General features: G+C 37.7%; 1 pseudogene; it reads right to left on the bottom strand.

The window, feature by feature from the left end:
- Positions 1-25,813, bottom strand: part of LOC113104261 (protein sidekick-2-like) — a 250,514-nt pseudogene that overhangs the window by 6,430 nt on the left and 218,271 nt on the right.

The raw sequence follows: 25,813 nt of genomic DNA, 5'->3' as shown, positions 1-25,813 counted from the left end.
AACACAGTATTCTGTATTTGCTCTGAAATTAATTCAAAGGGTGATATTTGTCCCTCAGTCAGAGGGATCATTTCCAAATTGCATATAAATCAAGAAGTTTCAAAAAGTTTAAGTTTTCAAGTAATAAAATAGAGTAATTTTTTTTTTTTTTTTTTTTTTTACATTTTACAAATCTTATGTTTAATGATATTTAATTATTTGTAAAAAAAAATATTTATTTTAATGTTTGAAGAATAATAAAAAAAAACACCTGCTAAATTCCAAATTTTCAAGTTAAATTCACTTAGTTAATGCTTTAGGTTCATATTGTGCAAAACAAAGGAGATTAAAAAGTTAGACCAAATTTAACAAGCATATTAAATTAGAAGTAGCTTGATTTTAAATCACCAGCAAAATCAGTACAAATCTACAGTTTTGTTAATACTTGATATACGGTCTAGCCCAAGTGTTATGCCATTTAAAAAAAATTAATAAATATTAAATATTGTCAAAATGCACACTTTTCTCCAAATTAAATGTAAATGCTCACTATGACATACGAGTAACTGACGAGAAGCAAAAATTTTCCATGAGCTATTTCAGGCTCTCACTGGGAAGAATCTCATAGAGTTGATGCTGGGATGATCATCAGAGAGCCAATTAAAACAAAGATGCTTTGACATGGAAAGCTGCCCTAACAATCCCTGCTGTTAGCTGCAGCTGTAGCCCCAGCGTTTCCAAAAACACAAAAGCAGCTCAATACCAGATTTAAATAAACTTTGTGTCCAACACACTCAAATGACTAGAGAATTACACCTGTCCAACATCTCATTCATGTCCCATGTGTTAATTTAAAGGCAGAGCTGGCTCAGCTAGGTGCTCAGGTTTGTGGCCTTGCCAAATGAATTTGAGCTGTCTTTAAGAGTTCCTGAACAATGACTGCATTATACATCTCTGTGGCGGCTCTGGCTCTTTTGGAGACAGCTCAATGGATCTGCAATAGCCTGGAGTTATCCACTCAATAAATCTTCAAAGAGAGATTCCAGCCTCTCTCCTCACTCTGCCTGATGGTGATGACACCAGACTTTAGCAGGAGCAGAAGGGGAACAGGAGATGCTCTGTTTCCAACCACGAGTCAAAGGCGGCCGGATGCCAGCAGTCTAGAAGGTGGTGGCAGGAGGTTTCAGCGAAGGGCGAGGAGGAGATGAAAAGTTTACAGCTTCTGTTTGACATGATCTGCATTTTGGGAGTTCTGACACGGTGATGGTGATAGCACATTAACAATTTAAATTAAACAAAATGCTTGAAATCCTTTGGGAAATAAATTATTTTCCACTATTAAGTATATTTTATTTGAATTTTGTTAACAATAAAGAAATATATATATAAACAATACTGCTATGAAATATATTTTATAGCAGTATTTTTTATAATAAATTGAGAAATGTGGTGAGAGTCCAACCAAAGCTTCCAGTTTCTCACACTTTATTCTCTGTGTATTTATGTATTTTGTTTGATCACAGTTCCTGTGTGTTGCACACTGTTTTCTTCTCAAGTCTACCACCAATTTCCAAACCTGTGCCTCAGAACACAAAGTCTGGAGAGAATGAACTAGGATGCAGCAGAATGTTCTGGACATGAACACAGGACCCAACCTGGATTGAAGCCATGCGTAAGACAGGAACAATCTCAAGTAGGGTATAACAGACCTTTCCTGCAGGGCTGTATCCTACTTTTGAGAAAGTTTCAGCACAGCAAGTCCTAGTCCTAATAAAAGTGTGTGATAAGGGAATTTCAACAGGTCGTGTTCTAAATGAATGTGACTAGATTTAGCATTAGAAATCCTTCTTGGAGGTTAAAGGGACAGTTTAGCCTAAAATGAAGATTTTGTCATTATTTACTAACCCTCATGTTGTTTTCAGAACTTCTGAGGAAAACAAAAACTGAAGCTTTCATAGTTCAGAAAGGAGGCAAAAGCACCATAATCAGAAAAGTACAATGAAAGTTGTAAATCAAAGTCTTTATGCACAATGCTTTTACATCCTTTTTAAAGCTTTAAATCCTCTTGAAATGAAATGAGGGTGAGTAATTGAGGATAGAATTAGTGGGTGAACTGTCCCTCTATATCACACACACACACAGACTGATAACATCTCATGACAGAATGCATGTTACCTGTGAATCTGAGATCTCTGAGGGCTTCTCTGTGAGACTGCTGCTCTCTGCTGGGATCAGGTCATTGTACTTGGTGCTGACATCCTCATCTGAGTAGTTCAGACTGCCTGGACTGGGTCGAGGAGGTGACCTGAGCAAAAGATGTGACACGGCACCATTTTTAGAACAGGATGAATACTGTCTAAATGTCTTACATTCAATATATTACTTACTTACACACACACACACACACACACACGCACACACACACACACACACACACACACACACACACACACAAAGCAATATCTGAGTGAAGCATGAAGCATCTTTAGAATATATTTGGCAGTAGTTCCAACTGCAGACACTTGTGTCTTTGTTAGGTGAATGAAGCACAGTGTGTGTTTGTATTGAGAGGCGATTCTTTATAAGCATCATGGGACCACCGTAAGATGCCAGCTTCAAGGGGTTTCTGCATAATTAAGTCTCTGTGATGCAGCAGTGGAGAGCAGCTCAGAGAAAAAAAAAACCTGTGAATTCTAGATTATGCATCGGCTATTAAAAATATAAAAACCTCTTTTACTGACTGCGGTTTTCAGCCTGAAAACCTGAAATATTTCTATTACTATAACAAAAATACTGAGTACGTGTTATTTTTGTTTTCCAAAAACTCTACATACAGCACCTGTGTTTTGCCCGATGTTTGCAGTCTATTTGTGTCTAAGTTGTTTGCACTTTTCCTTCATTAATACTGTTGATTTCAAACCTGCATTCACGATTCCAAGCCGCACAGACCTAGTTGCTAAATTCATAAATATGAAGGATCCATTCAGCTACAGCATCAGCAATATGTAATCTAACTTTTTATGATTATTTATTGAAAAAAAAAAAAAGATTTATTGGAAAATGCATAAAATTTGTGGCCTAATGGTTAGAGAGTCGGACTCCCAATCGAAAGGTTGTGAGTTCGAGTCCTGGGCCGGCAGGAAATGTGGGTGGGGGGAGGGCATGTACAGTTCTCTCTCCACCTTCAATACCACGACTTAGGTGCCCTTGAGCAAGGCATCGAACCCCCAACTGCTCCCTGGGCGCCGCAGCATAAATGGCTGCCCACTGCTCTGGGTGTGTGTTCACTGCTTTGTGTGTGTGCACTTCGGATGGGTTAAATGCAGAGCACAAATTCTGAGTATGGGTCACCATACTTGGCTGAATGTCACTTTTTTTTTTTTTTTTTTCTTATTTCTACAGCTGTATGACCTGCCACCTACTTTATGTTTAATGTTTCTATTTCAATTATGTATTGCCATTAACATTAACACACACATACACAGAAGATTTTGAATCTCCTGGCTTCTCTTTCCATAAAATAAAAGTGAATGGGAACGGTCAAGACAAAAGGCACTAAAAAGTAGCATAAAATATCTTATTTTGTGATCTACAGAAGAATGAATGTCATTGCCTTGAATGAAATAAGGGCATGGAAATGATGACAAAATGTGAATTTTTTGGGTGAACTACTGAGTCAATGGGAAACAAATGCTGTACACTGTACCCAAACCGCAGACATGCCATGACAGCCAGTCAGAAGAATCTTAACAGAAACACCCGCTTTTCTCAAATCACAGTCCTCTATCTCAGCAGGCAGTCTTTAAATCCTGCCAGTATCCCGAGAAGAGAAGCTATCTGTATTGTGTTACTTGAGCTATGCAATGTCACAACTATTGAGTGTATTATAGCAAGACAGCGCGCTTGAACCAGCTCTCTGCAGTGGGCAGACATCAACGGTTTTCAATTCTTTCCACCTTGATGCTCCTGTCACTGTTCTAAGAGTTTCATGAGGTTCTTCATTTACTTTCCCGATCCTCTCAGTCGGTGAGCCCACAATCTAACCCAGGCTCTGTAGACCTGGGAGAGAACAAAGCCCGTGGAACTACATCTGCACATTCCTCCCACACCTCTCCCTCAATCTGTGGCCAGAGGAAAGATCCTGGCATCCCCTCAAAGACCAGAGGACCTTTGATCCTCCTCAAGGTGACCCAGGATGAAAAGGAGCAGAGGGTGAGAGCTAAGGAGTGATAATAAGGCAGATTTCTCAAATGGGAATGGATCTACACACCTGGTGCGTCTGGATATAGGTGTGAGTACCTACTCACGAGATTGTCTGCCTATTCTTAAAATATAACATATTGCAATATTTCAATTCTACCTAACTTAATGCTCACTTAAAAAAAAAAAACTACTAATTTATAAAAGAAAGACAAATTCTTAGTTTCAAATGCAGTACCTACACCACCCAATCACTATTTTCATTAGGCATAATTTAGTAATAGATGTTTTGTGCATCTATTTTAAAACAGTCCCATTTTAGAACGGTGGCAGTATAGGTGAGGTCATGAACCAGAATCTGTTATTGCACTTAGCCTGTGACTTGACAGAGAGAAATGCTCTGATTAGTGGAAACCAGACACTTTTTATATTGAGTTTTACGATGGAAAGCAGGATTTTATGAAGGTAGGGCCATTTGGTAATCCCATCAGTCTTTCCATGATGAATGAGAAGCTCCTATATTTTTGGGCTATTTTGGTCTTATAATTGCCACATGGTTGGAGCTTTATGGGAGTTTAATAGTTCTATGTGCAAAATACAAAATAAGCACTTACAAATTCAAATAAAATTACCCAAGCTACTGGGCAAAGTGACAGGTGAACATTAGCGTATTCAATTGCATCTATTGCTGACTTAGACTGAGAAATTTTTGTTATGACCTTTCCATTTTTAATACAAAACTCAGTATTTGACATATTTCAGCTCGCTCATATTAAAAACCCCAAAACCTGCATGCTCATATTAAAAAGCTTGAAAACTATCAATGAGAGAAACGTCCAATGACCTGGTATAGACACCATTTTTGCGGCAGAAGGAATTTTTGACGGACAGCCGTCGATTGTTCAGTTCCAAGGCAGGGAAGCGGCTCTCATCCAGGCTGACCATCTCTCCATGTGTCAGTGCATTGCAGTTGGAATTGTTGCCTGTATTGATGAGATACGGAGATATTAAGAGATCATTTTGACATAGTTTGGAACAAAACTGAGATGTTAGAAATTTTGATCTGATGAAGGTGGTGCTTTAGGTCTTACTAAATTAATTGAAACAGAAATTAATTTTGATATGGGGTCGGTCATAATAAAGTGACCCAATGCCTCCAAAACCATATAATCCCACAATTATTGCTATTTTTGGAGCTCAACACACTCATTAAAATAAATTGGTTCTGGGCTGGCAGGTGGAGTTGTGTGAATGGTGCATATGTGTGTGTGTGTGTGTTTTGCATTGGTGTGATTTTGCACAAGTGTGTTTTTGTTTGGAAGCAAAAACTGGGCCTCTCATGCTCCCTGAGTTTGTTTAATATGTTTAGTGAGCCACATGACTGTCCCACCCCTCAGTACTGTTGTGGTCTGCCAGCTCTTACTACAGTAATGCTGACCACACATTTACACACATTCCACACTGATGATGTCACAGAAACAACACTGCTGTTTCATTCAACACACCTCTCCCTGAATGTCCCTTTGACATAAACAAATACACACACACACAAACAGACAGATAGAATGGTAGAACAATAAAGTGGATGGAGGGATGGGTAGATAGGCACATACTTGAGTCTGATTTCTTAGCATATTTCTTGCTCTGGCCTCTGATGATGAGGATAAAAACTAGAAGCAGGATGAAAATGAGGCCGACCAGAGCAACCACCACCAGAAACCACCATTCCTCATAGAACGGAGACACTTTTTGTGCTGGAATTAAAAACAAATATATATATTATCAGAAGAATTGACTTTGGTATGATTTCAGATTGATTTTCACTCTGAAGGTTTGAACTAACCTGATATGGATGGTGACGGTTGGCTTGGAGAGCCGTACCCATAATCATTCACCCCGATGACCCGGAAGTCATAGCTGACTCCCTGTTTCAAGATATCCATGTTGAAGGTATATGATGTCACTTCTTTGGGAATGTCCTTGATTAAGATGTCCCACAAGCCTTCATCTGGAACATTTATTTAAGATAGAAAAAAAGGCTAGTGATTTATTGCCGCAAAGTTTATAGTTCTATGAGTCTGATCACCTAAGAGAAACAGCACAAACAAATATGAAAACCATGTCATTATTTACTTACCTTCAAGTCTTTCTAAATCTGTATACAAGTTTGAAACAACATGGGCTTGAAAAATTTTAATAATTACCTCATTTTTATTTAGGGATTTACAGTGCCTTTAAGAATGCACAGTTTTTGATGGTGTGTTTAACACTGTAGCAGCTGTCAGAGCTAATAATCTAGAGATGAGACCTCAACAAATCAAATTTCATCACAACATAGATGATCAAATGTCATTTCAGCTTTGTCTAATGTGTTTAATGTGCTACAGAGAACCCCAAGTGCCTCTAGGAGCAGTGAAGAGAGAGAAAAAGTAGAGCAGGTGTCATGTGGCACGCCTGGTAGAAAAATTACAGGGTTAGATCTTCAGGGCAGAGTGTGAAAATAATAGTCCACCTCTACGGCACATGAACGGCATGCAAAGATGGCCTGGCACACATCACACTAATATATGGTTCTTTAAATCAATCCCATCTGCTCCTCCCCCCAGAACTCACTCTTTTCTCAAACGAGCACAGCTTCTCCTCAGTCACTGAGGAAATCTGATCTGCTTTGATTCATTTGGACCGCTCACGTCAATATATCTCCTTCATTGGACACAAGCTGCCGTCAGCATCTTTTTTTTTTCCCAGACTGAGGCATATGGAATCACTCTTCATTATTTGGGAGAATTCGTATGGAATTTGGTCGATGTATGTTCTGACAAATGGATCTCATGCTAAGCAGTATATTTTATTTTTCACTAAAATATACTGAATTTAGTTTAGCCTATTTCAGTTCCACATCTATTTGGGTTTTATATTTGGACCAGCATTCACTAGAAACTGAGCTCCTCTGAGACACTGAAAACACTGGATCATGAGCTGCTCGTGTGTAAATGCACAGAACATGTGACCATTTCTATTCTAGTTTTGTCATTTTGACACTTCTTGGACACACAAAAAGAAATGACAGGAAAGTTAAAGACAAGAGGAAAGTAAATGGTGCACACACAATTTGCAAAATGGAAATTTGTATCTTAAATAACCTCACCCGAGGGCCTGGCCTCTATAACATAGCGGGTGATAGGTGCTCGCCCAGGATCCCCATTGGTCCAGTGGATGGTAAGGGCGGAGCCATATCGGGAGATGAAGGGCTCACCAGGAGGTCCAGGGGCTCCTGATTACAAAAAAACAATGGGGTTGCTGAATTTGCTTGGCTGAAATTGTACGGAGGGACAGAGAAAGCATGCAGACAGACCTTCTCCGGGTCCTGTGGTGATGTTGGCCTCCACCTCTGGACCGTAGGTGAAGGTTTTGGCGCGAATGCGGAAGTTGTATGTAACGCCATCCGCCAGGTCTTTGATTTTCAGCCACAGAGGGGCGTTCCCCTTTACGTCCACCGTCACGATCTTACTGACGCCTGGGGGGGAGGAGGAGTGAAGACAGTCGACACAGGCCACTGAGGACTCTAGACAGACACACTACTTTTAGTTCAGGCAACAGGAACTCAACATACACTCTCACACGTGGGTTTAGATCTCATCTCAACACTTTTGTTGGCCCCTGAATAATTATTGCAAAGTCCAAAATGAACACCCATCAAGCTAAATGCGAGCAAAATGGCTTTGGCTAGCTAAAAATTTGGCTAGTAATTTAGTTAGGCTTTAATTTGATAATTTAGGTAATTTTAGAATTTTTGAAGCAGTTAAGTTGACTTGAAATTATGATAAATTGCAGATTGTAAACTTTTAAAGACTCCTAAAGTTTTCTCCAGAAATATGTCGAGACCAAGCCACTAAACGGCACCAAAATGAGTTGTGACAGGTGCTGTTTCAACAGAGAACCGTTTAACTACAATGTGTTAACTATTTTAATGTTAATTAAAACTATTAATAATATATAAATATTAGATGAAAAAGTTCAACTTAAAAATGTAATAACTTTTATTAAACAAAAACTAATACAAAAGACAAAAGCACATAACAAAATTACTAAATCAAACTAAATTAAAATAAAATAAATTTTCTCATTTCTCAATTCTCATTCAGAAAAATAGCTAAATAATTTTAAACAATTACATTATTAAACAATTTTACATTATTCAAAAATATTATTTTTAGAATATAATTAATGCAAAATATGGATTAATAGGCAGCTTAAATATTTATGGACAGTCTCTTTTCAATTAATCCACCATTGGCAAGTGTGGCTAATGTTAATTGTGGACCTTGACTGTTTATAATATTCACAATTTGATATTCGCACGATTCTGGAAGGAAAGTGTCTTCCCGGGTCCAACACCCCTGCACTCACACAGAGCACACACACACACACACACACACACACACACACACAAACAGAGTACACATACACTCTATTCTGTAACTACTAACTGGATATATCAGTTAAACTCTTTGCAATTTGAAGCTGAAAGTGTTGTGTTATACATGAGGCACTGACCATCAACAGGCATGCAGGGCTCATAGATAAGTCTGTAACCCTCAAGGATGCCGTTAGGGAAGACAGGCTCGCCCCACGACACGTTGACAGAGGTGGTGGTTAGCTCACTGAAATGGATGAAACTGGGAGCACTGGGAGCTGAAAGAGAAAGCATCTGCTAATCAGGAGAGACCACAACCAACAGTCTCAACAGTTTAAACGTGTCTGCCTGAATCCCTTTCCTGGAATTGAGATTTTGAACCATTTCTGAAAAAAAAAAAACTAAACAAGATAAAAAAAAAACAGCCAGTCATTCTGTGCACGTTTCAAAAACTAATCTGCTAGATTGTTTCAAGCCGATGACTTTTGAGTCTTTTTCACTGACTCTTTAAAAAGAACCAGCTTACAAGAATCACTCGCTTGTGAATCAGTCTATACTAGTGGTGGATTCTGTCAAATGTGTCCCATCATCTTTTCTTCATAAGAAAAACAAAGAATAAACCTAGTGTATGTTTCCACCATTCAATTTTAATGCTTCAGGATATCTTTTAATCAAACTACTTTGCTCCTCGTCTTTCCCTTTCTTGAATTTTACAAGCAAAGAAAGTGAAAAACCAAACGCCCACACATAGCGAAATAGCCTGGAACCATATTTCATCCATCAACTCATTCTGACACTGAAGCTCAACACGGCCAACTTTATAATATCAGTAGACAAAAACGGTCACTTCTGTGAACATCGAATGAAAAGCATATTTCACTCAGACTCCAGGGAAACATCTCCTCCTGAAAGAGAGAACAGTCTGGAGACTGTGTCCCACAGGCGCTCTGAGTCTTAAGCCAACTCAGGCATGCCGAATGTAAACCACATGGCTGAAATTACTACGCTTCATCAGACCAAACTCTAGACACACAAACAAACACACATAGCAGATTTACTTAGAAGCAAAGGACAACTTATGGAGTTTTCAATGTTTTTTTGGCCTGTTGTCAGCAGCGGTTCACATTCCAGAAGTTCTTGGACACATGAATAATGAAATCATTTGAAATAGTTTCCATCATTACAAACTTCTGATTGACTGCCCATGTGTTTACAGTAAAATAAGTTGCAGTCTTATGCCTGTGTTAGTTTAGATAGCTATTACAATTAAAATGACTCCATTCAGCTTTATCTCTCTAGCGCAGTTAGAGTGATCTTCTGATATTTGGCACATCATATGCTTAGCAAATGACCTAGAACAAGCATTTTTGTTAATCATTGTGATATGCATGAAGGTCCTGGACAAGATCGGCAAGGACAGAACTGTCTAAAGTTTCCTCACCAGCTTGTTGGGTTCTTCCTCTGGTCGGTAGGCTGCGTGGCCCATCGCCGGCCGCGTTGAAAGCAGCAACACTGATCATGTAGGTGGTGTAGCCTGTTAGATTCTTGAGCTTCACCCCTCCCTCCGGCAGGAAGAGAGTCCGCAGTTTCTCAGTCTCGTTTTTCCGCTGATATTCCCAAAAGAAAATCTGCAAGAAGAAAACAAAAAGTGACACTCATATTATTGTTCTGCATGTCTGTTTTGGGCGTTTCTTTAGCTTCATGCACTTTTGTGTCCCAAGGGTTGATAAAAAAAAAAATTAATAATAATATTTTTTTTTACTTGCTTATTTAAAAGGTTACATTATAAAATTATAAATGTCTTGGAAACATTTCCCAAGACTCATCATTTATTTTCGCAACCTTTTAAAAATGACCTTTACATACAGATTTCATCAAGTTACAGAGCAAATTACTGACTCTGATTTCTCCACATAAATTGCACATGGAAGGTCAACAGATTGCCATCATACAAAAAATGTACATGGGAGTCACACTAAAAGCATTTTGCAAATAGTCATCAGAGTCTGACCTTATAACCCTGAATATCTCCATTCTGAGTCTCCAGCGGAGGCGGGTCCCATGTCACATCAAACTGTGTGGCAGTAGCTGATTGGATGACCACATTTTGAGGCGGGGCAGTGGGAACTGTGGGAAATGCATTAATGTGAGATGAAGTTTTGCTCCTTTTTGTTTGTAAGCTAAGAACAACTCCATAAAGGTAATAAAGGTTTTTACCTGCTTCACCAACAAAGACTTCCTGTGGTGAGCTAGTTGGTCCCTCACCAACAGCATTATAGACACTCATTCTGATTTCATAGCGCTTGTGTTTCGTAAGATCTACAGAACAGTAAAAATCACAAATTGCAGTTTTTTCTTTAATACATGGTTGGCAAATGTTTGAAGTTTTATCTACTTCAAAAAATGACAAATTAAGATATAATTAAACTAAAGCAGACAAACAACGTGATTCGCTTTATATTAAATGTGCCATTTTCTCAACCATCTTTGTTTCAAAACTTTGACTCAGGCTTTCCCTGAAAACTGTCAGCTCACATCCTGAAAGATGGGTCAGTCTGCTTATCTAAACTTAGTTCACACACTGCTCTTCCAGCACAGATCAACGGCAGAGAGAAAACAGATGCAGCTCTTGAATTCTAGACATAAAGTGAGAACAGGACCGCTGACAGCAGCTAGCCCAAACATCAAGACTGCATATTCTCAACTCTTCAGTAAGATTTGACATGTACTGGATTACACACAATCATGTATCAGCTTTATGGACTGGGAAAGAGAAATAGGAAAAAAATAGCAAGAAGAAACAGGAAGGAAGTGACTTACTGTCCAGCTCATACTGAGTGAGGGAGGGATCGCTGAGGTTCCGTACGCTGTATGGAGCTGCAGAAGAGGAAGTGAGGGAAGAGGAGAACAGTAGCAAAGAAGATATGATCAGAACAATAATGAGAGTTCTTCATAAATAGTTAATACTGAGTATAAAATGATGCGAACAGGCCATTTTTGTATGAACATTTCATTCTTAATTTTGATTAACATCAATAGTAATTAACAGATTAATTGAACGTTTATTTCATTTTCCTTACTTTAGAATAACTTTTTCAAATGGTTTTATTGTTTTAGGCTGTGAATCAATTCAAATATTAGTTAATATAAAAATAATGAGAGCTATAAATGAGCTTAACTATTTTTAAATTGTTCATACAGAGAATACAATGAAGCTTGAATTAATAAATAATAATAATAAATATATATATATATATATCATTTTCTTTTTAAACATATGTATGATTTGGTCTATGAATCAATTAAAACATTAGCTATTATAAAAGACAAATAATAATGAATATTAAAGATAAAGGACTTTGTTAGGTAAAAAAAAAAAAAAAAAAAAAAGTAAATAAAAATAGTGATACTGTATGTTTTCTGCTTACATGTGAGTTCTGCCCAGCTGGTTGAAGGGCTGCTGATGGCATTAGCGCTGAAACTTCGGAGCCGATCGTAAAGCAACTCCCGATATCGGATTCGGAAACCCAAAGGGATCCCGTTAATCTTCTGCTCAGGAGGGGGCTAAGGAGGACAGGACATGCTCAGCGAATGTCACCACACATAATCAACACTGTCTTTGAAGTGTGGAATATCTGTGCCACTGATTTGAATTGCTCCTTTTGCTATTGGTCAGAAAAAAAACACAGTCCCGCCCCCTTTAAGCTTTTGCCATTTGATTTGTGTCTACCATTGAGTCACGTTGAGTAGCTCCATGTAATTGGAGGTTGTGTAAACATGTACATTGCTAATAGCTGGAGGGAAGACATCTTTATACACTTGATAAAAGCAGTAAGCATTCTAAGCTCAAGTTTAATAAGTAGATCAGGAAAATCCTTGCAGTAAAGCGTGAATGAACTGGTTCTGGGGTAAGAATTCTTCCACCTGAATGGATAAAGATGTGAACCATGCAGAGGCCTGCGGCTTTCACATCCAGCCCTCTTTGAAAGGGTAATTCAGGAGTGACTTTGAGAATATGTGTTTAAGATACATACTGTGCCCTCTTGCTCTGTTATTACAAACCGCTGATGGAAAAGCATGTAAGTGCTATAAGTGAAAAGTCCTTACCTGCCAGCATATCAGCACGGAGGTTGTGGTGTGTGGCGTGACAGTTAGGATTGTGGGAGATTCGTCAGGAGCTGGAGAAAGCAAGAGATACAGTTAAATGGAGATAATTGATAACTGTGTACCTGGCATCTCTTTGAATTTTTTGCTGCATTAGCTACAATGTCTTACGCTACATAAACACTGCATTGCTAAAGATGCAGCCTGATTTGTTGTGTTGGGTTTTAAACAGGCATTATGCATGGTCCGTCTCACTTCACTAAAGTGACCTCACAACAACCAGAGACACTGTATTATCTCACTTATTCTACTGCCTCCAGCAATGACATCATCGCTGGAACACAATAGCATCACCTGGGTTCACAATAAGAGCTTGGCTGCTATCATGACAGTGAAGTCAAGCTCTCATAATACAGGCTGGATAGCATCTGTGTGCTATATAATGGTCAATTCATGAAATGCACGTCACATACAGAATGATTTGGCTGTATATATTCAGAGAAAAGAAGAAGAGGGACCATGAAGAGAAGAAACCTAGTGAGCTGCAACACTGTCTATATATGACTAAGAATTTTTGAAAAACGTCTCTTATGCTCACCAAGGCTGCAACAATTTGATCAAAAAGACATTTATTATTACTTTTATTATTACAATTCAACATTTGTATTCATAAATTTCATACATTTTTACATATATTTTAAAATGTAATTCATTCCTGCATTATCACTCTTCATTTAGTCTTCAATGTCACATGACCCTTCAGAAATCATTTTAACATGCTGAATTGTGCTGAAAACATTTCTTATTATAATTTTTTCAAATGTATGTTTTCTACTTTTTATGCAATTTAATGCATACCAAATAAAATTATTAATTTATATCAAAACAACTTTAATACATAGCACACACACAAATATTTTGTGAAATAGTCCACTGAAATTATACTGAACTATTTATATCTATTTTCGGAAACCACTCATTTATTACAGCTCTTTTCCAGTATGCCAGAAGAACCAAATGAAGCTGCAAAGTTTTTTTTTTTTTATTTATTTTTTTTTTTTTTTGTAAGTAGTAATTCATCTGTTCAGTTTTAAAATAATTTAACTGAGCGTCTCCAAAAAAAAAAAAAAAAAAAAAAAAAAAATGAATTGCCATTCTGTTTACAGAACATATGAGATGTTGACTGATTAGGCTGAAAGACTATTTGACTTGGCCTGACTAGTTTGGGCAGTCTTGGACACAAGTTAAGAACATTTGAAATACTGGATGTACAGTCCACAATTAACCACTGATAAAGAGTACAAGAGGAGTGGAAAGAAGAGGAAAGGGTTAAATGTTCTAACCGTCCTGTAGTGTTGTAATAGTTTCACTCTCTTCGCTGTAGTCACTGTCTCCAATATCATTAGTGGCCTTCACTCTGAACTGATAGGAGGTGAAGGGCTTCAGTCTGGAAAAGAAAATAAAATCACACACACAAGACAAAACACAGGCTGCTGCTCCGAATATGCTTTGCGTAAAGCCAGTATAAAGTTACAAGTATCGTCACTTGTTGATGGAAAATCTGTGCTGTGAAGTACTGTGAATTTATGCATCAAGGACTTTCAAGTCAAATCACACAAAACTTCCCAACAGATGTCTTTTGTACCTGTCAACGATATAGGAGCTGGACTCGTGGCTAACAGATGCAGAATGAACCGTCCAGTTCTTCTCAGGCAGCTCTCTGAGCTGAACCGTGTAATACCGGACCGGAGATAAAACCGTCGCTGCCAGGTTCCCATGACAACAGCACGCTGCGTGCCTGGACGTTTTCCTGAGGGACTGTGGGACGGCTGGTGGGCTGGGGCCGAGCTGGAGGTCAAAGGTCAAGCATGAGCACACTTAAAAACTTAAATGTTTTTGGCTCAAACCATTATGACTTTTCTTATTTAATACAGCATATTGACTTTTGGAAACACATTTATATATATATATATATATATATATATATATATATATATATATATATATATATATATATATATATATGCTCTTTTATATATATTTTAATATATTAATATATATTAATATATATATATATATATATATTAATATATATTAATATATATATATATATATTAAATATATTATTATAACTTTAACTGAGATCTTTGTTTTATGCTCTGAAAGTGGAATTAAATGACATACATTTAAATTATATAAAATGATACATGAAATGTTTATATATATATATATATATATATATATATATATATATATATATAAATATATAATTATCTAAAGGTATATATAGGTGTATATATATATTTTTTTTTCTTCATAAAACTTATCTTTAGGAAGTGATTGTCCCCTTACCCTGAGATTAGAAATAGCAAATGGTGATTTAAAAATCTTCGATGTAGTTAAATTTTTTAGTTTAGCTACTTTTAGTTTAAATCTACTAAAGCTTTAAATTATCATTCCATCACTGGTTTTATATGTGCAGCGATACAATATTCTCACTGCTTCACTGCACACTTATAATCCTGGAGAACACTGTTAACATTTTTTTAAAATACATTCGACTACGGAGAATTTATGAAACTCATATTATATTATATAAGAACAATTTATGAGTGAAAACCTCTGATATCTACACTGGATCAGTGCACTGGATAAATATCCAAAGTCTGATTCTAATACTCTGTAAGAGGAATGTGCCTTTGCTTGAGTGGAAGTCAGTGCAGCAAAACTTTCTCCAGATGTTTCAAACCACACCAAAGCAGGTCTGGCTAGAAGGGACTGATTTGTTTTGGACTTGACCTCTGAGGACCGTAGACGTCTCAGTTCAGAGACATGAACAAACAAACATGCACTTTAGATCGAATTACATGAACCTGTGACAATAAGATCATATGGACAGGGAAGGCACATGGTCCAGTTGCTGTTTATTTTTTAACTGATTCTAATTTATTTCTTGCTTAATGTCACAGGCGGTGATGTGATGCTCAGTTTGAGCTTGTCTTGTTGAAGTGTGACAGTAACATGCATTACCTCTCTTTTCGGTGGTGACCACCAAAGCCTCCGCTGCCTCTCCCCAACCCTTGCGTGTCTGCGCTCTGATACGGAACACATACACAGATTCCGGCCTCAGTCCGGTGACGGTGTACTGGCGTGCGCTGGAGTTCAAGACGTCAAACGTGGCTGTGTTGCTATTGGTGGAGTTCAGGCGGTATGTGATCTGATAGGCTGGAGAGGGAACCGGTGACATCACAGAGTTCAGCACAGGACAAACTGTGCTTTTCCTTGCGTGCAGTTGAGGAAATGTAACGTATTTGGCTTGTTTCTTGATTAGAGGAAACGCAAGCTAATGAACAAATGCAAAACTAATGGGATTTTGTTTACAATACACTTAGGAGTGGAAGCAATTACACTAGTTTATTTTGTTTCAGTAAGATGTTTTTTTTATTAATGCTTTTATTCAGCAATAAAGCATTGCACTGATTAAAAGTGACAGTAAAAAATATTTCTATTTAAAATAAATGCTGTTCTTTTCTCTTTCAGTTGATCAAATAATACTGAACAGCACAACTGTTTGCAAATTTGATAATAATAAGAAATGTTTCTTTTCCATTGCATTTTTTGTGTATATTTGCATATGTAGAATATGTTAACAATCACCATTGAAATTATAGAGGGATGTTTAACCTCATGATAAAAAAGCCTTTATTCAGAAGACAAGCATTTGAGAATAAAAAACAGAAGAAAGTACTGCATGCACACTGAAATGCAGAGACAAGCATACAAACTCTTGTACCCAGTATGATGCCGTTGGGCTGGGAAGGGGGCTGCCAGATGAGTCTGACCGAGGTGGTCCGGACTTCAGGAAAAAGAATGACGACAGGCGGCCCAGGCACTGAAAAAGAACATCATGAACTTTTAAAGACACATCTGATTACTTAATAAGGCACTATTTATTGTTGTGTACTGTCATGCTCACCGTCATCAAGGGTTCGCTCCAGGATTGAAGGAGAGCTGGGTCGGCCGTCTCCGATGCGGGTGAAGGCGAGCACCTGGATCTCGTACAGAACATACTTGCCTAGTCCGGTTAGCTGAAGACTGTGACTGGCGTTTCCTTCCACTGTCCAGAACTGAAGAGGAGAGTCTGAATCCTTCTCCTTATACACCACCTGAAAGTGAAAAAGAGATGGTATAAACCTTATTTTGCGTCACAGAAATAAGCTATTTTCTTTGAATGTGCAAGACGTCCGATTCGTTAGGTAATTAACTCAATGAATAACAAGGTCCAGTAAATGGTAAAACTACTTGTGCTACAAACCAGTCTGATGATTATGATAACAAGTTCAATAGATATGATAAGAAAAATATCAGTTTGCAATATAAAGCAGCATCTCAAACTGTTTTAGTACAATAAAAGAAGGATATATCAAAGTGAAAGTGGATGGGGACCAGAGACAGCCGTGGTCACCATTCATTTTCATTGCAAGGAAAAAGCAGCTTTGTGTATTCAAGTATTCAAGTATTCAAATGCATTAATTTAATTAGTCATTTTTGCAGCTTAGTTTTAATGAATGGGGAGGGTTTTTTTTTTTTTTTTCACTTGAATGTGCTCACAGACCTTATAGCCCAAGATGAGTCCATTCCGGTCGTGTTCGGGAACTTCAAACCAGCGGACCAGAATGCTGCTGGAGGTAGTGGCAAATGCAGAAACATTTGTGGGGCCACAAGAGGGGACTGCATCAAAACACAGGAAGACAGAAGGGTTCATACAAATCAATGTGGTGGTTAAAGGCATTTATGGCTAAATTAGCCTTTCTGAATACATTCCAAGTCCTTAATGGGGTAGAAATATGTGTCTTGCATATATTTGTGTGTGTGTGTGTGTGTGTGTGTGTCAGAGGTGGGGGGATGGAGGGATTAGGTGTGTGTGCTGATAGCCAGCACTCATATCACAAAGGATTTGAGGCCTGAAAGACACCAGATTTGAACCATTATTGGGGGAGTAACCCAGGCAACTCTCCGGCACAAATCCCTGGACACAGAGTGCATGATTGCAGGAATATGATTGGCCAAAGAAACAACAGGGGAGTCGTGTACAGCCCCATGTGTTCCCAATTTCCTTAACTCCCATTTATAATCCCAAACCCGTTTCCTTGAATTCTGGTAACCATGGAGAAGAAAAAAAAAACATGAGATCCAGAGGAAGTTGGGTTTGCTTGTACAGTATGTGCAGATATGTGCCCATTTAAGCCAGTTTAAACAGGAAATCCTGTACTCACATACTATATATGATAAATGATTTATGACATGCATTATTCTTAACATGTGATCAATGCAAATTCTTTCCATTCCATATTAAATGGAAAGGTCCCAGCTCCAAAATCTGACATCTGTATCTATAAAATGGCCAATATATCAGTTTTAACAATATTAACTATTAGTATTAACACTTTTTAATTAATTCACTGTGACTTGTGCAACATTACTTTATTACTTACATTATGATACCAAACATGCCTATTGTTTAATACAACTACTAATAATTTATGTCCGTATCAAAACAATACATCTAATAAATAAATACATACATACAAAATGACTGGCTTGTCCTTACCGGACTCTCTGGTTCTTCCCCGTACAGGTTGACTCCAGGGTCCTGCTCCAATGCCGTTGATGGCCTGAACTCTGACCTCATACTCCGTCCACTCCTCCAGGTCCTCGATGGTGAACTCTCTCTCCAGGCGGTCTGAGATGATGTGCAGCAGGGCTTTGGACTGAGCTCCAGTCCTGCTGTATTGCACACGGTAACCCACCGAATCTGAGTTCCCGTTATACTCCCATTCAGGAAGAGGCTGATCAACAGGCGAAAAAGGGAGCGATTGAGTTTGTGCCACAGTCTCAATGCCACACACTGTATGTGTCTATTGCTTCGATTTCAGAACATACCACCCATCTGAGCCAGAGGCTGGTTTCGCTGGCTGTCCGCAGGGTGACATTTGCAGGGGCCATATCAGGAGGAGCCTGCAGGGTCTGGATCTTTCTAGAAGGCTGGCTGGGAGGACTGGTGCCCACTATGTTCACCTGACGCATTCGGAACCTGCAAATTCCATTATACACTCATCTCTATGGCCTGCTTCACATTACATAAACAGTGTTGAGCTTATTAACTAAAACTAAATTTAAAACTATTAGAAATAGTTTTAAGTGATGGAAATAAAGCCGAGAAAAAAAAAAAATATAAATATATATATATATATATATATATATATATATATATATATATATATATATATATATATATATATATATATATATAATTCATATAAATATAAGATTCAAATCCTAAACTTAAAAAACTTGTCATTTCACTTCAAAATGTTAACTTTATGTAGTCAGCTAACTGATATATATATATACTAACAATGGAAATAAAGTACAAAATTTAATACTGAAATATGTATTTAATCATTAGTGATATCAATATGTACTAAAATCACTAAAACACTGAAATAAAAATGAATTTAAATCTATATAGAAATACTAAAACACGTCATTAAAAATGTATAAAATAATATATACGTTAATGTGTGTAATCAAATTTTTGTTTCATTTTTCATTTTTTTATCTAATATTTAATTTTATTTCAACATTATTTAAATTAATGAAAATTTGCTTTTGTACAGAAATATAAAAAAATATATATATATACTGCATATATAAATAATACTAAAACAGCATAAGTCATCAAGCGAGACCTGTCAGACAGGAACTAACTCTTCTTTCACACCCTCTTGAGGCCTTATTTAATAATATAATAATGTAATTAAAAAAATAAACGCATTTGTCACCTATAAAAGGTGTAGGGGTTGAGACCGGAGACCTCCAGAGAGCGAGCATCAGGCTCGTTGGCCAGCTGATGGACCATCACCCAATCCTCATTCTCTCCAGTGACACCCACCTGAGAGAGATCCATGCAAAGATCAAATCAAGACTGTTAAAAGCTCCCGCCCATGAATAAAGAGTGACTCACCTGGGCCTCCACTTGCCAACGAGAAATTGAGGTCTTGCCATCGTATCCAGGCTTGAACTGTAAGGTTACTGATCGAGGGCCAATGTTTGAGATGGCCAAGTTTGTGGGAGGCCCGGGAAGCTCTGCATTGGGAGAGAGAAAAGTGTTTTAGGTCACAAAACATCTATATTATTATTTTTTTTAAATGTTGTTCTGAATATAATTTTGCAATAAATCCTGAAGAGACGGTTTCAGGACTCAAACACTAAAAAACTGTTGAATTGAGAAAAAGTTAATCTGTGTTATGGCGCCCCCTTTTGTTAAGACGAGGCTGTGTATACAGAGACATAAATCAAATATAAATGACGTTCTCTCCTGTGAAAGTTTCTTATTTCTTCAGGAATTTCAATTCTGGCCAGTGGCTGCACAATGTTGTGGCATATTGGAAAACCGATTTTAGATTTTTACTGTGAGTTCTGGCCTATTGATTGTTCCAAGATGTCCTGAGCTGTCGAATGTGGCTCCTACCTATACATATCTATACTTGTTACACCGCATACATAGCAAGCAGCTCTAAATATACTTTAAAAAGCAACAGTTTTCTCACAGTTTAATGTCTGTGTGAAAGAAAGCAGTGAACGAGGATGTGGTACAAATCATTCCACGATCCCAGCTGTTACCCAGTTTATTATCAGAACATGAAATATGCCTCCAATAAAACGCTGTGGGAATGTCATGAAAGCAGCAGGGTCTGCATAACTTTGGGTGATAAGGGTAACATGGTGCGACACTTTGACCGTTCAGGATTCACACATGCAGCTTGTACATGGTTTGAGTCTGAAAGCCACAGACGGTCTAATGAAGCAATAAAGAAGAACCGATCTCTGTCGTGGGAGTCGTAATCGTGAACTCCACGCAGCCAGGGTCTTCTCCTGTCAGTTATTCTGGGGCTCTGGGCCACATGTGTTGGTGCTCCATCGGTGCAATAATGAGAGCTCAGATGTTTAACTTTATAACCCTGTGTAGTCCTTTTAATGGAGCTCTAAAACCAGTGGTGGTCTAGAGCTGGCTCAAGGGATCTCATGGAAAGAAAATGTATGTTTTCTCTTCTCCTATCAAGACTTTTCAGACCATGTTTAGCCTTTTCCCTGTCTGGCTGCAATCTATGGAACAATTTGCCATAACTGTTTTGACTGGTTTATTACTTATTACTTTACCTGGTGGTACACCTGAAGAGATGGTTGAAGACGACAGCTGACCCTGACCCTTGGAGGTCATTCCGGCCACCTCAATGGTGTAAGTGGTGAGAGCGGTCAGTCCAGTGACTCTGTATTCCAGAGTAACATTCGGCAGGTAGTGTGTAACCCGCGTGTTAGTACGGTTATACTCCTCCCATGATATACGATACCCTAGGAAACAAATATTATATTATATTATATTATATTATATTATATTATATTATATTATATTATATTATATTATATTATATTATATTATATTATATTATATTATATTATACATTAAATTAAATATAAATATAAAACAATATAGTATATTAAATCAACAGAAAGTGAATTAAACTACAGGTCTAGTCTAGAAATTGAAGATTAATAATTATTTTAACATTTAATTTAATTTAAATAAGAAAAAAAATAAACCAATAGTTAAATTTATATATATATATATATATATATATATATATATATATATATATATATATATATATATGAATTGAATACATATCCAATATAAGTAAAAAAAAAATAAATGAATAAAACTTATTATTATATGTATTATATGTAAGGCTAGTACATTATGTTTAGGTCCTCTAATTATAAATATATAAACTTTTACAAAAATTAAGGACAAAAATTCATAATAACAAAAAATAATAACAAAATATTGTTAATAACTGACCAGTCAGAACGCCGTTCTTCTCATTGGGATCTCTCCAGCTGACTTTGAGAGAAGTGTCTAAAATCTCAGTGAAGCTCAGGTGACCCACAGCACCAGGGGCTGAAAGTACAAGACAGAGATCAGACAGAGGTACAGTATACCTGGAGATGTGAGTGTGATTTCCATTAAAACCAGGGTCAGAGGTTATTCTGCTTCCACCGGTTCTTGAAATTGAAAGCACTGAACGTCAACAATATCCATGTAAAGTGTGAATGTGTGTGTGTAGGAACAGCACTCACTGTCTTCATGTGTGCGCAGTCGTCGTGGAGGACTGCGAGGACCGTCTCCTGGTGTGGTGAAGCAGAGCACAGAGGTGAAATACTCGGAAAACTTCTTCAAGCCGGTGATGTGGCCCACATGCACGCTGTCCTGGAAGTTCGGCCGAACGGTCACTATTGTCATCTCGTCTTCTTTCCCTGGCTCCCATGCTAACAGCTAAAAAGAGCAATGGATAAATAAACAATCCAGTTTCTCTTTTTCTTTCTTTCTTGTCTGGTTCGCAATAGTGAAGTAAAATAATAATTATATATATATAGACTGAAGAGCCCTGTGCACTGACATACATTTTGTGGGTGTGTTTACACCATTACCTCATTTGCATAACGATGTTCAAACAACACCATCAGAGCGCGTGATTCATTGTAAAGTAAATTCCTTCATGAGAATGGCTGAACGGTCACAGATTTCCTCTCTTTTCCCAATTCTATCGTGGATTATTTGGCAATTCAGAGTTTATAGACACTTGAAAGTCTCCTCTGAGGGCACTAAAGAGGGAATGAGAGTTCTAAGATTGTTTTTGAACGAGTCCACAGAGAGAAAAACAGCAGGCTGACAAATATTCCCTCCAGTCCCAGCTGTTGTTGTCTGGGACCGAGCATAAACCTGGCTAATAAGCTATTAAAACTAATGTGTCCGGCTGACTGTCTCAGTTTTGTAATTGTTCTAAACTATTTTTTTCCAAAGACTGTCTGGCTATAAAGAACCAGAATGACAGGAGGATCAATTCCGGACCGCTCAGCAAAAACAGTGGAATGAAAGCAGGGAGGCTGGAAAGGGACTTCAGCTACCCTTGCATGAAATCTCATGCAAACTCAAAAAACAAAAGCTGCGTTAAACGCATTTTCAGCGGCTCAGTTCTGAGTGCAGATTTATTCTCCTTCCTTCAGCGTTCACCTTGTAGCCCTGGTTGATGCCGTTGATGAACTGTGGGTTCGGGGCTGTCCAGGTGAAGCGGATTGTGGTGGAGTTAACGGGCTCTGCTTTCACATTGCCTGGAGCGATGGTGGGAACTGGTTGACAGGTAAAATGGAAAAAGGAAGACAGACACAGAAACGAATGAGACAGAGACTTCTTTTTTTTTTGGTAACATATTTTGGCTGCTAGACCCCAGAAAACTGATGGAAAAGATTCTGTTCTCAGTCCTGACTTCACAGTATCATCCTCACAACTAAGCAGTGGCAAGAAATACTTACTCAAATATGCCTAATTGTTCCAAACCCCTATACTGTCATTTTTCCTTTGGAAAACAAAAGGGAATTTTCTTTCTTTCTTTTTTTAAGAGTCCACACTACTCTTTTCCATACAACAACAGTTCACAGCGACCTTAAACCTAAGTCTGATTTTTAGTTAATAACTATTTACATTTTGGTCTGCTACATAAAGCTTTTGTATAACTTCACAATACTTTGAATTTAGGTATGGGGTAGCTCCTTTCAATTAAACCAACATTTAATTTGAAAGGAGCTACGTAAGACTGCGAAAAATATATTTTCATAATATATATATATATATATATATATATATATATATATATATATATATATATATATAAACTACAGGTTTTAAATAATGCAATTTATTATTATTGTGTACTGTAGTAATAACTATCTTGATTACCTATTCCTTAAAAAGCATTAAAAATCAGTTAAATAATTATTGAGTCCATCAAATAAATAAATATCAAACTGATATGCAAATGAATACTCAATCAAACTGACTAACTAAACCGTTCAAAGGATTGGGATAAGTATGTTTTTTTTTTTTGTTTTTTTTTTAAGAAGTCTTACATGTGCAGCTCACAGTTAAAACAGCAATATTATGAAATTATTGTAATATTATGAAGTATAGCTTAAAATAACTTTTTTATTTCATTATATTTAAAAGTATGATTTGTTCTTGTGATGGCAAAGTTGAATTTTAAGCAGCCATTATTGCAGTCTTCAGAGTCACGTGATCATTCAGAAATCATTCTTACATACTGATTTGGTGCTCAGGAACCATTTCATAATTTCCATGATTTTATTCCATGATTCTCTGATGAACAGGAATTTCAAAAGAACAGAATTATTATTACGTTACTAATCCAAAACATCTGAATGGGATTTAACCCTCACCTCCCTGGAGGGTCCACTCTGTAACCTTATGGGAGTAAACGCCCAGTCCAGCTCCGTTATATGCCGCCACCTCAATTTCGTAATTCGTCCAGATGATGAGATCCTCCAGCAGCAGGTTGGTGACCTCAGGGTTCGAGATATTTTTATACTGGATATCCACAGGCAGACCGGTCAGACGATACCTGAGATTAGCAGATGGTCATATTGTTACTGTCCAGGACAGATGCAGAGATTTTCTGATCTTAACATACAGAGAGCTTTGACAGAGCGCAGATCTGATCCAAGAGAACCCTCTATGAACGGCTCTGATGAGCATCTCTAAAAATACACCCTGTCATCTACTCTTCAGAATCAGATCTGTCTGTTGGTTTTTGCACAGCAGCTCCATCTATAAGCAAAAGAGGGCGACAAAGAACCACTGTAGAAATGTCACGGCATTCTGTGTTTCCCTGAGCCGAGCTGATGACCATATGGGGCGACTAAGGTCAGGCACCATTACTTATGTTTGCAATACCAAAAACGGCCTTCAGCTTTCCTCAATAATGAACAGGAAAAAATTATATATAAAATAAATGAACAACAAGTCTATTTGACTGTCATCACTGAATGCAAGGAAAATGCCCTGAAGTGCTAAAATCCTAGAGTAGCCTTGAAATAATACAATACAATCAGATTCACCCATGAACCTGCTGTGGGGAAAGAACATTTCGACCAGCTGGAAAAGAGGCATATTGGAATGACCTTGAAAAAAAGAAAGGAAAACCTTAATAAAGAAGACAGAGAGGAAAGACAGAGAGTGAAACAAGCGTTTAGGATACTACGAGACCTCAGACATGAGTAGACATGTCTCACCGGATGAAGTATCCCCTCAGGATGCCATTTTGGTGGCTTTCTGGTGGCGGCTGCCATTGAATCATGATGGACTGGTTAGTGCGGCCACTGGCAATGACGTTCTGAGGCGGAGCACTGGGCGGCTCCTCTGGAAGAGACACCCTGGTGGAGAAAGATAAACACCAGCAGTGCTTAACCAACATGGAGTTTTTGATGACCGATATAAAGCCAACATATAATACTTTTTAGTTTAAAGATGATAAATGACTTTCTGCAAAGAAATGTATCCATCTTGTGCAGCAAAAACACAATTTTAAATCAGCTTCATGGACATTAAAGAAGAAAACTTTGTTTTTAGACTAAAATAACACTCAAAACAATTTTTTCGTTTTGTTTTCAGATCCAATCCAGAACTGTTCAAATGCCAAACAATGAAACTGCTGACTAGCCATTGCCTTTTTTATTTGGAAGGCAGGACTTTTTCATTCTAGCAAGTTTCTTCTATTCATTATACTGCAAAAGGTCTGTCTCTGCTACAGACATTCAAAGATCTAAATAGTCATAAATATGATCTCTCTCTCTCTCTCTCTCTCTCTCTCTCTCATATAGGGTGATAAAAGATTTGGGGATTGTGTTGGATAGAAGAGGTTTTTCTCAAACCTCAGGAGAACTAGAGGGATTTGTATCCATTCTGATGGGGGGCATTTGCTGAATGTCTAATTTAAGTGTCGAAAAGCTTTCTTTACACGCCGAGGGCTTTGATTACACTAAACCTTGGAAGATACACTGACACACATAAACACATCCAATAAAAAATACAGCCAGTATACACACACAGCGTTCAGACAGATAAATCCTCCTATAGACACTGTCCCACGAGAGTGCAGGCAATTTTCACATGCTGTGACAGAGTGCTAGAGTTATCTT

Source organism: Carassius auratus, chromosome 1 (assembly GCF_003368295.1).
Source record: "Carassius auratus strain Wakin chromosome 1, ASM336829v1, whole genome shotgun sequence".
NCBI classification, from domain to species: Eukaryota; Metazoa; Chordata; class Actinopteri; order Cypriniformes; family Cyprinidae; genus Carassius; species Carassius auratus.
Note: the sequence above shows the minus strand (reverse complement) of the source record. Positions and strands in the feature narration are given on the sequence as shown.